We start from the raw sequence: 15,623 nt of genomic DNA on the forward strand, positions 1-15,623 counted from the left end.
TGGTTTAGTTATCTGAGACGCCAAACTGTTTCTCAGCTTCAAGGATACATCATTCATTTGCGTGCTGGATTATGAATAATTTCGGTGATAGCAACAAGGAAACATTATCGAGTTTCTTTGTAGCTTTTACACAGTTGTGTTTATCCATATTTTATCTCTAAGAGATAGAAGTAGTGCTAACAGTGAAAGTCTGGTTCTTTACAATATTACATATTTTCACTCATGGTAACCCTGCAATGAGTGTTCCATACCTGTTCAAAATTATGAAATTCTTCTATTACTTACTCACAAAATTTCAACATTCGTAGTGGGTGAGATAATTCCAGCTGTAATACTCAAAAACCATCCACGTTTATTTTAACTCAGTTCTTCTATTAGTTCCATAAAGTGAACATTACGTGAAGACTGTAATGCACTTAGAAAACGCACACTTGATGCATAGGCACAAAATCGCCAGCTAAACTTATCTCTGATGTTTCCTAGTTCAAAAAGAACATGAACTCACTGTGGACAATATTAGAGTCTTTAGTTCAAACACTTTTAGAGAAATATTTAATGTTTAATAATCAAGATACATTGGCTGATTTACAAAATAATGACAATCAACCTATTGAATATCTTGGCTGTATTTCATACAAAGGACAATTCTGTGCCATTTGTAATTGACTATCGACTTCAAATCGTGTTAAACAACCATCAACATTTCAATTTCAGTTTATATACTATTGTATGATTTATATAAGTATAGGTAAAACAGGGTGAAAGATTCAGACAGTGTGGAGAATACATTACTAGTGGTAATACTAAAGAAATGACGTCATAATAGTAATATGGTTAAAAGAAATTGGTTTGATTTTTCAGAAAAAAGTAATCACCAAGTACAGAGAGGTACGTGGCCGAGTATTGAACCAGAGTAGCCCAGTAGTTGGCGGTTCGTCATGTTGACAATTTGCTTTGACTTCAGTACGTCAGTTAAAACTTAAGACGACTAGTGCAAATAGTCCTTGTTAGAATATCCGAGACAAACAAAGAATAACACATGTAAGTTAGTATATGGTGATGAGAATTACATATAATTTAGTATATGGCAGTAAAGATCACATATCTGCTGGTATATGATAATTGCGATGATACTTAAGTTAATATATGGTAATGGGAATGACGTACAAGGTGCAATATAGTGATGGGGAATTAAATGTAAATTATAATATGATGATGGGGATTATATATAAGTTAGTATATGATAGTGGGGATCATGTACAACCTGACGGGATTGATATATGAGTTAGTATATGATAGTGTGGATCATGTAAAAGCTGATGGGGATGATATATAAGTTAGTATATGGTGATGAGAATTACATATAATTTAGTATATGGCAGTAAAGATCACATATCTGCTGGTATATGATAATTGGGATGATACTTAAGTTAGTATACTACCAATAGTTGTATTTTATGGAGATCATGTAAAAGCTGATGGGGATGATATATAAGTTAGTATATGATAATGGAGATCATGTAAAAGCTGATGGGGATGATATATAAGTTAGTATATGGTGCTAGGAATGGCATATAAATTAGCACATGATAACGGGTGTGATGTGTAAGTTAGTTTATAGTGAACGGGATGATATATAAGTTAGGCTATGGTTATGGGGATGATATATATATAAGTTGCCATATGGTAAATGGGATTATATGTGAGTTAGCATACAGTAATGGCGATAACATATAAGTTAGTATATAAAGATGGATAGCATATAACTTAGAAATATAAATTAGTCTATGATGGAGGGATGACATATAAATTAATATATGGACAAAAAGAACGTACACGTTATTTTGACTTACATTAATAATACTATCCCCTCACGTTCACTAAACCTACGTTATTTTGTATTTTATAATGTATGTTATACCTTTCAATCGTATGATCCACTCGTGTCATACACAATAGTTTAAAGGCCTGTTGGTTGGAGCGCTGGACTCGCAATATTCGAGTTTCGGTTTCGAATCCCCGTCACTGATCATGCTCACCATTTCAGCTGTATAGGTGTTGTAATGTAGTCTATCAGTGCTAAATAAATTAGGAACAGCTAAGACAGACAGCTCTCGAGCAGCTGTGTAAAAACATGAAACCAAACCATAACAACCAGGAATCTGATATTTGATCATATTTTTCCTTCCATCACAACAACTTTCGTTTCACCACATTTCCATTCTGTGTTATTTGTGAGCATGAACATAATATCACGTATGCATTTTTAATAGGCTGTCAGTCTTTTCTTTTTTTATATAGATATTATTACTCGTAAAGTCCTTCTTAAAGTTAGCGCACACTTGTCGTATAACTATTCTTTTCTGTTCCTTTCACGTTTCTTCCATCAGTATTCGACATGGCCAAGTGTTTATGGCGATCGACTTGTAATCTGAGGGTCGCCGGTTCGAATCCCCGTCACACTTAACATGCTCGCCCTTTCAGCCTTGAGGGTGTTATATGTCACGGTGAATCCCACTATTAGTTGGTAAAAGCGTAGCCCAAGAGTTGGCGGTGGATGGTGATGACTAGCTGCCTTCCCTCTAGTCTTACACTGCTAAATTAGGGACGGGTAACACAGACAGTCCTCGTGTAGCTTCGCGCGAAATTCAAAAACCAAAAGTATTTCCGTTACTGGAACATATTCAATTCGACTCTATGTTTCACCAAAGAAATATTTTTATTGGGAACGTTTACAGATTTTATTAGCCTTTGAATTATTATTGTTTGTCTGATCACAATTGTCTCAACCTTCGAATACTTTCATATAACCATGTCGTACCGTTCAAACATTCTATGAAGTATTGGCTTAAAATACGAAAAGTTATACACGAAATAAAAGTTCAGTAAAAACAGATATTTCAAGTTCTTTTTTGCTGTTTTCAGACGTTTTACTTTCTGTTTTAGTTTATTTGAAATGTTCGTTTCCTTCTGAATTCGTTACCAATAGTATATTTATTTGAGAGGACAACCTGAATATCTCATTTGAATGAAAATTGAATTTGAAGTTGATTAGGTGAGGAAAAAGTGAGCACAGTATCCAGGTTTCCAACTGTAAAATAGGTTTCTGTATTTAATAAATTATTAAAAGTCAAGTAGGTAGTGTTTATGTAGCACTTTTCATAGCTATATTTTCCTTATGTAGGTGTTATTACGCAATTAGAAGGAAAGAAAGCTCGACAGCTCGTGCAGAAAAATTTCTTTCCAGACTGATAACGTGGAATTAGTATCGAAAATATAATTTTTTAGTTTTTTTCTGTTAGAGTTTGTGTGTGTTTTCTTATAGCAAAGGCAACCGGCTATCTGCTGAGTCCACCGAGGGGAATCGAACCTCTGATTCTAGCGTTGTAAATCCGTAGACTTGTACCAGCGGAGGACGTTTTTATTAGAATATCTAATACTTGATAGCTTGCAATCTCCCTGATAACCAATAATAAATATTCTAACGTGTAAAATAGTTGAAAATTTTTATTATAAATAAAATTACTAATTTTAAAAGAAAAAATTCTGCTATAACAAGAATGTCACAAGCGATATAGTAATAAATATTTTAAGGTAAAATCAGGGACTGTCTCGAGTGGGAAAATATATGAGTATTTCCATCTGCACGACGGTAATTATCTTCACAATCAGATAACTTCCATCTTCAGAGGAAGACGAATTTATATTATAATGAAAAGGCGAACGATAGATGTTGTTAAAATTATTTTATAAGCCACTAATTGTTCCACTTATAACACTGCTTTTATTCTTTTACGCAGTTGCGTTCAAAGAATAATTCACGCCAACTTCAGGTGATTATTTTAGCTGTATCGTTTTCGTCCAGTCTCTATCCACGTGCCCATTAGTGGTACAGTGGTACGCCTACGGACTTTCAACTCCAGAACCGGTTTTCGATATCCATGGTGAGCAATTGTTTGTTTGTTTGTTTTTTGGAATTTCGCACAAAGCTACTCGAGGGCTATCTGTGCTAGCCGTCCCTAATTTAGCAGTGTAAGACTAGAGGGAAGGCAGCTAGTCATCACCACTCACCGCCAACTGTTGGGCTACTCTTTTTACCAACGAATAGTGGGATTGACCGTCACATTATAACGTCCCCACGGCTGAAAGGGCGAGCATGTTTGGCGCGACCGGGATGCGAACACGCGACCCTCAGATTACGAGTCGCACGCCTTAACACGCTTTGCCATGCCGAGCCCCCATGGTGAACAAAGCACAAACATCCCAGTGTGTAGCTTTGTACGTAATTACAAACAAACAATCTCTCCATGTACTGGTGAAACTGTTTATTATTTATAAGTGTTATCTATATAAGAGATTCAGCTTTCGGGCTAAATTACTCTCAACCAAGAGGTTTTACATTGTTCAAATTGATTAACTCTCTACCACAACTTTATGAAGAAGTCGTAACAGTTTTATGAATTTTGTGAGATCGAAACTTTTGTATTATGATGTAGTACTTTTGTAGTGTTGTACTGTTCAAAATTAGTACATTTTCTATTTTAACGTTTGAAAACAAAAGGTTAAAAGAGTTTATTAATATACCGCATGAATGCAGAGTAGGCCTAATTCGTATTAAGTTGATTATCCATTGGATAACTTATCAATATGGTAGTGACCCTTCATCAGATAAATAGTTTCTTTCCTGATAATCAGGAGTTTTAACTAAAAGTTAAAACAAGTTAGTTTATTTTATGCTAATTTATTTTGCTGAAATATTGGACTTTTGTTGTTGTTTATTTATAGTGAAACTACTTTTCGACTCTCTTTAAGATTCGTTATGGTATTCTACCTTTGTTACTTAATTCTGAGAAGAGTTGAAATCAACCTCCAATTAAAGAAAGTGGTTAGAAGATAAAAACCTGATGTGAGCCGGGTTTTACTAAAATAGTTTTAATTTTGTTTATTCATGTTAAATGAGGATGACTCTTCGTACTTATGAATGGTAGAAAAATATTAAAACTTCTGTATTCATTTGCAAACTATTTAGATGATTCTGTGCAAACCTAAACGTAGATATTTATGTAAGTGTTTTTAAATACTGAGGGTGCAAATCGACTTTGTGGTAAAGCTCTGGATTTCGGATCTGGTAAAGTAGGTTAAGATCTGTGTGATGGCACAAAATATTCCTAACATTCAGGCTGTGGTTGCGTTATAAGAGTGACAGCGTTGATGGTAAATTGTAAGGTGCTGCTGATTGGCTGTCTTCCATCTGATCGGTAGCTTTGCCATGAATGAAAAAATCAGCTCACTATAAACACTAACTAGTGCTTGTCTTCCAACTAAAGATTCTTGTTTTTAAGAAAAGTTCGAAATCAAAAAACGTAGTGGCGGCACCAGGATATTTTCGTTGGTGGGCTGAGGTAAACTGTGGAGGGGCTTCCCAAAATGCCATCAATATGAAGTATAGATGGTAAATTATAATAATGTAAATACCAAGGTACATTTCAGAAAGGTGTGCTGTTTTGAACTACGTTTTTAATGCACTTTTCATTGGAAACTCATACTCTGATTAATAATTCATTATTACAAATTAGAAATAATCTGTTTATGAAAATATGCGTATATGTAAAAGAGGAAGCTCACCTAAATTCCACCCAAGGTAATACATAATAATAAAGAAAATCAAGATTAGCTTAGATTGAACATTTAATACACCATTAAGAGTAAAGCTACAAATCAAAAGAAATATAACATAAAGACATAGTTTATATCGCAGAAACGAATTATCCCATGTGAAGTTAATACACTCTGAGGAAAAGTAAGGTTACTATCAGGCTAACTATCTTTCATCATATTGTGTTCATAGTCAATATTACTTCAAAACAATGCACCTGTTCTGTTGATTGGCAGCAATTGTGTCTATAACACTATCAATATCGAGTTGTTTTGCCCTCCTGTAGTTTACTGATATGACAACAAGGTTGCTGGTGCAGTTGTTACCACTGCTGTTGTGCAAGTATGTCTTGAGAAGCTTCAGACATGAGAAACTTCTCTTACAGGCAGCTGAGGCGACAGACAGGGTCACAGCAATGCATACAAATGTGTGGAGATCCATTAAGGCATCCTTGTATGGCTCCAGCATGGTTGCAAACTCCAATGGTATGGATACTTCCTGCCTTTTGTCTTTCTTCCTGGTAATTAGCCGGTTCAACTGGTGGATCTCCACTGCAAGGTCATCCTCTGCCACACCATAGTTTTCTATCATTCCTAAGAGTGCTTGCTTGTCCAGAAATGTGGAGTGTTTGGGGTTCAATGCAGTTGCACCCATCAGAACACTGCAGGCATCAGAGGAGAATCTTCTATTCAGCTCGTTGAGCATCCTGTCTATGATGGCATAGAAGGTGTGTCTCCTGGCATCTGATGTTGTTTTATCTCTTTGGCCAATACTAGATGTTATTATGAATTCTTCCAGGTGTCTGGGAGCAGATCACTGTCCACCTTGACGCACCATCTCAGTGTGTATTCTCACTTTCTCACATATATCCTCAGCAGACTCTTCCAAGTCTTTCCATGCTGCTTCAGTTCTCATTTCTGAGAGACCAGAGATGACAGATTGTACTAGGTTCTCTGCAGAGGCCAGCTGCAGGTCAGGTGACTGGAGGTGGTCTGATAGCTGTTTTGTCATCAGCAGTAGTTTTTCTATGGTCACTAAACTGGTTACGAACTACTTATCTAGGAGGATGCACAGGCCCTTTGATTCAGTGGCTCTGTGGACATTGTCCCCCTCCACAAGACGCCTTAGGGTTGTCACAATGGCAGGAAGGGTTCTTTTTACAGCCAGACAAGCAGCATGTTGGCAGGCCCATCTTGTGTCTAACAGTCGCTTCAATTCAAGCTCCTTCTGTACCTTCAAAAATTCTTTATGCACAACCGAAGTAGAGAAGAATGTGTACAGCTTCTGAGCAGCAATACAGCGCATGAGTTCTAGTGCATTCAGTACGTTGCTATGGGACGCATGACACATACTTCCGTCTTAATGAAGACGTTGAGCTCTATAGATCTAAGTCTCTTTGATATTAATTGTTAAGCAACAACGACGATTGTCTTTTCCATATTTTATGAATATATGTAGGTAACAATATTGGGAGGTTGAGGGGGGCTTTGCTCATTTGGAAGACTCAAGGCTCCCCTTGACGCCGCCTCTGCAAAAACGATAGAAAGCCTAATAACGATAGCTCCACTTTACACAGCTACGCCTTTATTATTATTCGTTTTCTCTGTTAAAAATAATAAATGATTGACTTACTTCGTCCATTTGCTATATAAACATTTATCACAGGTAAACAGACACTAACCTTGTGAAAATATAGAACACACAACTTCTTTCAATGTTCTATAGGATACTTAATGTTTCACAAATCATACCAAACCAATAATTGTCCTATAGATAAATATAATGCACCAATTACTAATATTTATAATACCACAGAATGTATATCACAAAATACACATTATGTTTTTACATTTATTTTCTGCTACTGATTCTTTAAACACGTAGTTGACGTCAAATTTTAATACGGGTATTGACAGTTATGAAAACATCGGATCAAATGTAAAACTTTCTTCTATAGGACCTTCGAGATATTGACGTCACCAACACATACGGATTATCAATACTATTAATTAGAACATTCAGACTGTCTGCGGTTAAGACACTAACAGTAAATCAGACACATACAAACAGGAAACGGAAGTTCAGGAATTACAAAGGCCCGAACACAATCAGTGTGGACACTGACGTCAAGACAAGATTGTTTGGAAGATGTTGGGTGGTCACACTTACAGTGTAGGGCTGTGTGATATTCTAACTTAACCAGTCGATGACCTTTGTTCATTAGTTACGTTAAAAATAACAGTATATTTTCCTTTACATCCGGGCCCGGCATGGCCAAGCGCGTTAAGGCGTGCGACTCGTAATCTGAGGGTCGCGGGTTCGAATCCCGGTAGCACCAAACATGCTCGCCCTTTCAGCCATGGGGGCGTTATAATGTTACGGTCAATCCCACTATTCGTTGGTAAAAGAGTGGCCCAAGGGTTGGCGGTGGGTGGTGGTGACTAGCTGCCTTCCCTCTAGTCTTACACTGCTAAATTAGGGACGGCTAGCACAGATAGCCCTCGAGTAGCTTTGTGCGAAATTCAAAAACAAACAAACAACCCTTTACATCCTTCCAAACTTTAAGTATGTTTAAACTTGGGTATTTTTCAAATAAACAAAAAAACATCACTTGTATTGTAACTATATGATTATGTCACTTTATGGATAAATTACAAAAAAATTATTTAGTGTTTATATTTAAAACTCACTTTGTGTCAGTAAATTGTCAGCCCACTCAGAACAAAGTAAACGTTCTATTCTATTTAAACGTGCGACATTTATATTTATGGAAACTTTGTCGTTATAACGTGTTTACAATATATTTAATGTTCACGAGAAAAACTTTTATTAAAATAAAAGTTAATTACAATACATTGTCGCTATTTATCGATTTACAATGTATTTAAAATAAATGGTTCACTTTATACAACTGTAAATATGTAATGATCCATATAGTTAAATACAGTTTTTGTATTTAACTCAACTGTACGTTTCTAAAATGTACTTGTCAACGACACATTGCCAATGTCTATGTAAGTTCATAATATGGTTGTACCAAATACTAACAGTGTGTTCTCACTATATGACGGGTTAGGTTATATTTATAACATATCTTGCCCCACATACAACAAACGGTCAGATTATATCAGTCTGCTCAGAACAATTTTTCAAAATGAAAGATTTAGTCTACTTCAGTTTGTGAGATTTCATTAATTATCTTATGTTACGAAACATTTTTTTTGCCATATTTATTAGACAAATATTTCGAATCATTGACATATGCCAGTTTTGATCTACCTAACAGCAGCGATAAGTTTATGTAACGACAATTTCTAAATCAAAAACAGGACAAACGTTTTGTCTGCGAACATATTTTAATCCGATTTATTGTAATTAAACACAGGAACATGCTAATTGTCTAAGATAAATTTCGGTATACCATTCCCCATGTTAATTATAAAACACATGTTATTTCACCTTTGTATCATTGAATCATTTATTTATTTACATCTACAAATAATAAATTAATTACTTGCCGATTACACACATATTTTATACTAAACGTTCACGAAATACTGAAACTGACTCATGAGTCCATATGATCTAGACTTATGGTACAAGAGTAGGTTGATGACGTCATCACCTTAATAGCGTCATCAGTGGTTAGAAAGAAGCTGTCACTATTTTATGGGATCATCACATATTTTATCTTTAAATAATTAGTTTAATAATACTTAAAGTAGCAAAACCTACCATTTTCTATAGGTTATTCACTTTAAATTATACCATACAAATAAACCACATAAAACTTTGCAGCCATAATTCTACATCAGTGAAAACCATTAAATAATAATAAAATGGAAAGCTTTGTTTGATTAATAACATTTTAGTGAAACTTCTCTATTTTTAAGTGGTCACAACAGTTGAAGTTGACTACTGTGTATCCGTCTTTTACCACACAGAAAGAAATACCACACTATCTAAGAGTTAGTTGACAATCACAATCGAAAAATTACCTTTAGTTATTAATCAAGTAATTATCCTCTGACTATTTCAAATCAGTTATACTTCATCGCTTGGATTTTTTAGCAGAAATAAAAACGCTAATGTTTCCCTTTCCGAAACGATCTATAAAAGGTCATTTAAGACTTCCATTCTACAAGTAACGTTATTTCTTGGTCTACAGTATAAATTACTCTATCTCCGGTAGTAGCCAGGTGGATAGGCCGCTCGACTCATAATATGAGGGTGACGGGTTCGAATCCCCGTCACACCAACTATGCTCGCCCTTTCAGCCATGGTGGTGTTATGATGTTGCGGTCAATCCCCCTATTCGTTGGTAAAAGAGTTGGCGGTGGGTAGTTATGATTAGCTTCCTTCCTTCTAGTCTCATTTAGGAACGGCTAATGCAGATATCCGTCTTGTAGCTTTGCACGAAATTCAAAACAAACTATCCAGTAGAGAGATATTTTTCATCCGCAATTATCTGTGTTGGATCTCTCTTGGGTATGGACGGAATCTGGTCCACTGAAGTCGACTAACAGTCCAGTCCACCTTCACCAACGATTTGGAAGATACATGAATTCAGACTTTCCTTAAACTTTTATCACTTTAGTGACCAAAATAACATTCTTACATTGATTTGAAAAAATGTAACCCTACAATTAATATAGCCAGTTCAATATATCGCTGAATCTAGTTGTGCGCAAACTCATAAGACATATGAATGTCATATCAGTGTACTCAGATTTCATAATACAAGTACAACAAAGTGAGTTTTTCTAAAATGGTTTTATTTTTTTAGTTTCATGTAACAATATCTAATGATTTTACGATATGATAAAAAGTACTTTTAAGTTAAAATGTTAATTTATTACTGTAAATATAAATGCAAATATTAACAGTAAGTAATAGAATAATGCTTGAAATAACATATATATTTTTAATACATTTTACGTTTCACATAAAATATTTTATTTATTCAACCTGTTATTATAAACCGACTCCAAATCATGTGTTTATCTCACTTTTCCTGACAGTGAAATACGTATATTACGAATTAATCCAGTTTATACGAAAGTGTTCTAAATCCTATTCTGCCTTCTCACTTAACACAGAAATGAAAATTTAAGCTTCATAAAAGTTGTTTTAATAACGCGTTTATCCCGGTCGCACCAAACATGCTCGCCCTTTCAGCCGTGGGGGCGTTATATTGTGACGGTCAATCCCACTATTCGTTGGTAAAAGAGTAGCCCAAGAGTTGGCGGTGAGTGGTAATGACTAGCTGCCGTTCCTCTAGTCTTACACTGCTAAATGAGGGACGGCTAGTGCAGATAGCCCTCGAGTAGCTTTGCGCGAGATTCAAAACAAATAACGCGTTTTCCTTAATTCAGTTACGCAGGTTTCGAAAATAATACTCTTTTTTTTTTTTCACAAACAGGGAAAGGAAACCTTTTACTTATATCAAACTGTTATTTTGTTTACTACAACGAACATTTTTCTATTATTATGTTTGTTGTGTTTGGGTTCTAGAACGATCGATAAGACTCTTTTGTCGCGATTGGCCTAGAGAAAACTACAACCAGTGGTTGTTAACATTTTAGACATTACAAAATGTGACCCGATTACATGAATTACTGAAGAACATGTAAAAATTTCAAAACAATAAACCATCGCAGGACTGTGTTATCGATAGAGGTCATTTGGGCGATAAAAATTATACAAGACTGACTTAACCTGAATTTCAACTGTAATAAGCTTCAGAGAAAAAAAGACGGCGAAGTTTAGTCTTACCCATAGTGGTGGAGTGCGAAAATCAGTTTTAGAACACAGTAGTCAAGTGCAAAGTTCAGTGTTAGACCACAGTGGTGGAATGCAAAGTTCAGTCTTAGACCACAGTAGAGGAGTGCGAAGTTCAGTCTTAGACCACAGTAGAGGAGTGCTAAGTTCAGTCTTAGACCACAGTAGAGGAGTGCGAAGATCAGTCTTAGACCACAGTGGAGGAGTGCTAAGTTTAGTCTTAGACCACAGTAGAGGAGTGCGAAGATCAGTTTTAGACCACAGTGGAGGCGAAGATGCTTAGACCACAGTGGAGGAGTGCGAAGATCAGTTTTAGACCACAGTGGAGTGCAGTCTTAGACATAAGAAACGCAAGAAACTATGTTCTAATAATGTATTTTCAAGACAGCTGGTGTGGGTTCTAAAACTTTATTTAAAATAAAGTACAGAACAACGTTTCGACCTTCTTAGGTCATCTTCAGGTTAACAAAGAGGGTTTGCTCTAATGAAGAGGAATATGGGTGACAAATTCTGAGTTCTAGAATCTGTAATATGAAATGAAACTGCGAATGCGCGAAATGAAATTTTGGCAGTGCAACTTATTCCAATTTTTACTTAAGCACTTTGCAAACACTGATGTAACAGTAGTAGCATGGGTTAAAGTTTCTAGGTGGGAGTCAACAAAAGGAGATTCCGGATGGCGTCTTTTATTTTTAATAATCGATAAAAGTTTTAACAATGGTTTTCTTCCATCTGGAAATTCAAACGCGTTTGAAAAATCCAAATATTTAAAATAAATATTTTAGTGTATTCATTCGTCTTATATAAATTTTAAATATAGTGTGGAACAGATTTCTAAAAATCAAAACCTGCTAGAAAAGTTCAAGCATTTTCTGAGTAATATAGTTAAAGTAAATATTAATACACTGTTGGTTTTCTAATGTTGTATAATCATGTAATTTTTATTATTGTAGAAATGATTTTGATCATCCATTATAACGTAAGGTTTGGTTTAAATTTCGCGCAAAGCTACACGATGGTTATCTTGTCTAGTCATCCCTAAGTTAACAGTGTAAGACTAAAGGAAAGGCAGAGAGTCATCACCACCCACGGCCAACAATTGGGCCACTCTTTTACCAATGAATAGTAGGGTTAATCGTAACATTATAACGCCTCCACAACTGAAAGGACGAGCATGCTTGGTGTGACGGGATTCGAACCCGCAACCTTCAGATTACGAGTCAAGTACCTTAACCACCTGGTCATGCAAGGCCAATAATGTAAGGTCAAGTACAAGATAATTCATATTTATTTATTTTGTTTACACTTAAGGCCTGACGTGACCCAGTGACCAGCGTCCGTGGATTGTGAACCTGATTGTTAGTTAATATTTCGTGTCCTTTTGACACAAGAATGTACTCTACTTTGTGGAGCCATCGGTGCGGTATAAAGGTGGCGATCAACCTTCACTATTCGGTCAGACAACTGTAGTCTGACCTGGTTAAGGCATTTCTAATACATCATTCTACGTTCGAGCGTGAATGTTTGTTTGTTTGTTTTTTAATTTCGCGCAAAGCTACTCGAGGGCTATCTGTGCTAGCCGTCCCTACTTTAGCAGTGTAAGACTAGAGGGAAGGCAGCTAGTCACCACCACCCACCGCCAACTCTTAGTCTACTTTTTTGCCAACGAATAGTGGGATTGACCGTCACATTATAACGCCCCCACGGCTGAAAGGGCGAGAATGTTTGGCGCGAAGGGGATGCGAACCCGCGACCCTCAGATTACGAATCGCACGCCTTAACACGCTTGGCCATGCCAGGCCTCGAGCGTGAAAGTAAACACACGTAAATTGTTCGTAAACTAAGTATGACATGAGCAGGAAAAACTTGCATTCTAGTTTTCGCGTAGAGTTATTTTTCGAGCGACAGTGAACAAACTGAACTTTTGAAACGACCAGAATTTCTGGAGGATCCATCCAAGTGGTTGATCACCACAGGTTGGATTGAGTTGGATTTATATCATTCATGACTATAACTCCTGTATTCAATTTCTTTTCACTCACTAAAGGAATAACCCGCCTCCAACCCGAAAGGTTAGCTTATGTAAGAAGTCTTTATTGACACTGAGCTTTGTAGTGGTTGCACTAGAGCGGTAAGTGTGACAAGTGTTCAAATTTAAATGGAACTGAGATCAAGGTCAGCTTCTATTTCACTCTACAAGTACCTGACCTACTTAACTTTCTCCAATGACATAGCTCAGCGTAACAAGTATTTTGTTCAAGAGGTGTATCGTACTGAAAATCAACCAAAAAGAGGGGTGTGCGCGTATGTTTTCTTATAGCAAACCCACATCGAGCTATCTGCTGAGTCCACCCCAAAAGGAGGTAAACAAAAGAAATACTGTAAAAACATAAAAGTCACTGTACTTCCGCTAATATATATATATATATATGTAAAACACGTACACTTTATTCCACAATAAACCAAATTCTTTTACACCATAAAAACTTCCAAACTACAAAAATAAAACAAAGCTAAAGTGTGTTTGTTTGTTGGCTTAAGACCAAAGTTTCTGTGGACTGTCTACTGTTTCCATCGCGGAGAATCGAGCCCCGTTTTTTAGCATTGTAAATCAGTAGAATTACAGCTGTCTCATCACGATACAATAACAAGTGTAAAGTTCGCTCTATGTTAACATAGGTGAAACTAAATAAACACACGACCCAATGGTTAAGGTACGGACAATGTTAATTACGAATCTTTCTTTTTAGTCACAACAGTACAAAATAAAAATATTGCACTTTGGAACCAAAAATGCGTTATAAAACTGACAGTCAAATCTCATTTTTGAATAAAATAAAATAAAATAAGACGAAGAGTTGCTTTCCCTCTAATTTAACAGCTCGAAAATAGGGGTAGCCAACGCTGATAGCTCCTGAGAAGCTTTCGTGAATATCCGAAAACAAAACAAAGAAGAAAATTTAAAAAGAAAACTGCAGACATGTCATAAAATAAGTGTTAGAGGCTTAGCTGAAAATCAAAAACTTGAGAAATAACAAAGAGCATACATTTTAATACTTATAGTTTAAATAACACAGCTCAGAGATGTTTATAGACTGCTAAATACTTTCATTTCGATAAAGTATTCCGCTTTCCATTTAAATTTATCACTCAATTGTTATTGGTTGTTTGTTTGTTTTCAATTCCTGATTGTTTGTTTCTTTTTTGAATTTTGCACAAAGCTATTCGAGGGCTATCTGTGTCAGCTGTCCCTAATTTAGCAGTGTAAAACTAGAGGGAAGGCAGGCAGCTAGTTATCACCAACCACCGCCAACTCTTCGACTACTCTTTTACCAACGAATAGTAGAATTAATTGTCACATTATAACGCACCCACGGCTGAAAGGGTGAGCATGTTTTGGTGCGACGGAGATTCGAACCCGCGACCCTCAGATTACGAGTCTAACGCCTTAACCCACCTGCTCATGCCGGGCCCTTCAATTCCTAATTAGTTAAACTGTATATTATGGAAATAAATTTGTTACATCAAATAATAGAACTCATACCATGATCAGCTTAGAATTACAGTTTCAAGTAATCTCAACGTTCATCAGCTCAACCAACTTGACACAAAAGATAAGACAGGTGCCGGTATTTAAGTTAGATCAAAGTTAGGATGGACTAAGTATCCAGTGTGAAACAAAAGTGAGGCTGGTCTAAGTAAGTATCCAGTGTGAAACAAAAATGAGGATGGACTAAGTATCCAGTGTGAAACAAAAGTGAGGATGGACTAAGTATCCAGTGTGAAACAAAAGTGAGGCTGGTCTAAGTAAGCATCCAGTGTGAAACAAAAATGAGGATGGACTAAGTATCCAGTGTGAAACAAAAGTGAGGATGGACTAAGTATCCAGTGTGAAACAAAAGTGAGGATGGACTAAGTAAGTATCTAAGTATCCAGTGTGAAACAAAAGTGAGGATAGACTAAGTATCCAGTGTGAAACAAAAGTGAGGATGGACTAAGTATCCAGTGTGAAACAAAAGTGAGGATGAACTAAGTATCCAGTGTGAAACAAAAGTGAGGATGGACTACGTAAGTATCCAGTGTGAAACAAAAATGAGGATGGACTAAGTATCCAGTGTGAAACAAAAGTGAGGATGGATTACGTATCCAGTGTGAAACAAAAGTGAGGATGGACTAAGTATCCAGT

This window comes from Tachypleus tridentatus, chromosome 1, assembly GCF_004210375.1.
Source record: "Tachypleus tridentatus isolate NWPU-2018 chromosome 1, ASM421037v1, whole genome shotgun sequence".
NCBI lineage: Eukaryota > Metazoa > Arthropoda > Merostomata > Xiphosura > Limulidae > Tachypleus > Tachypleus tridentatus.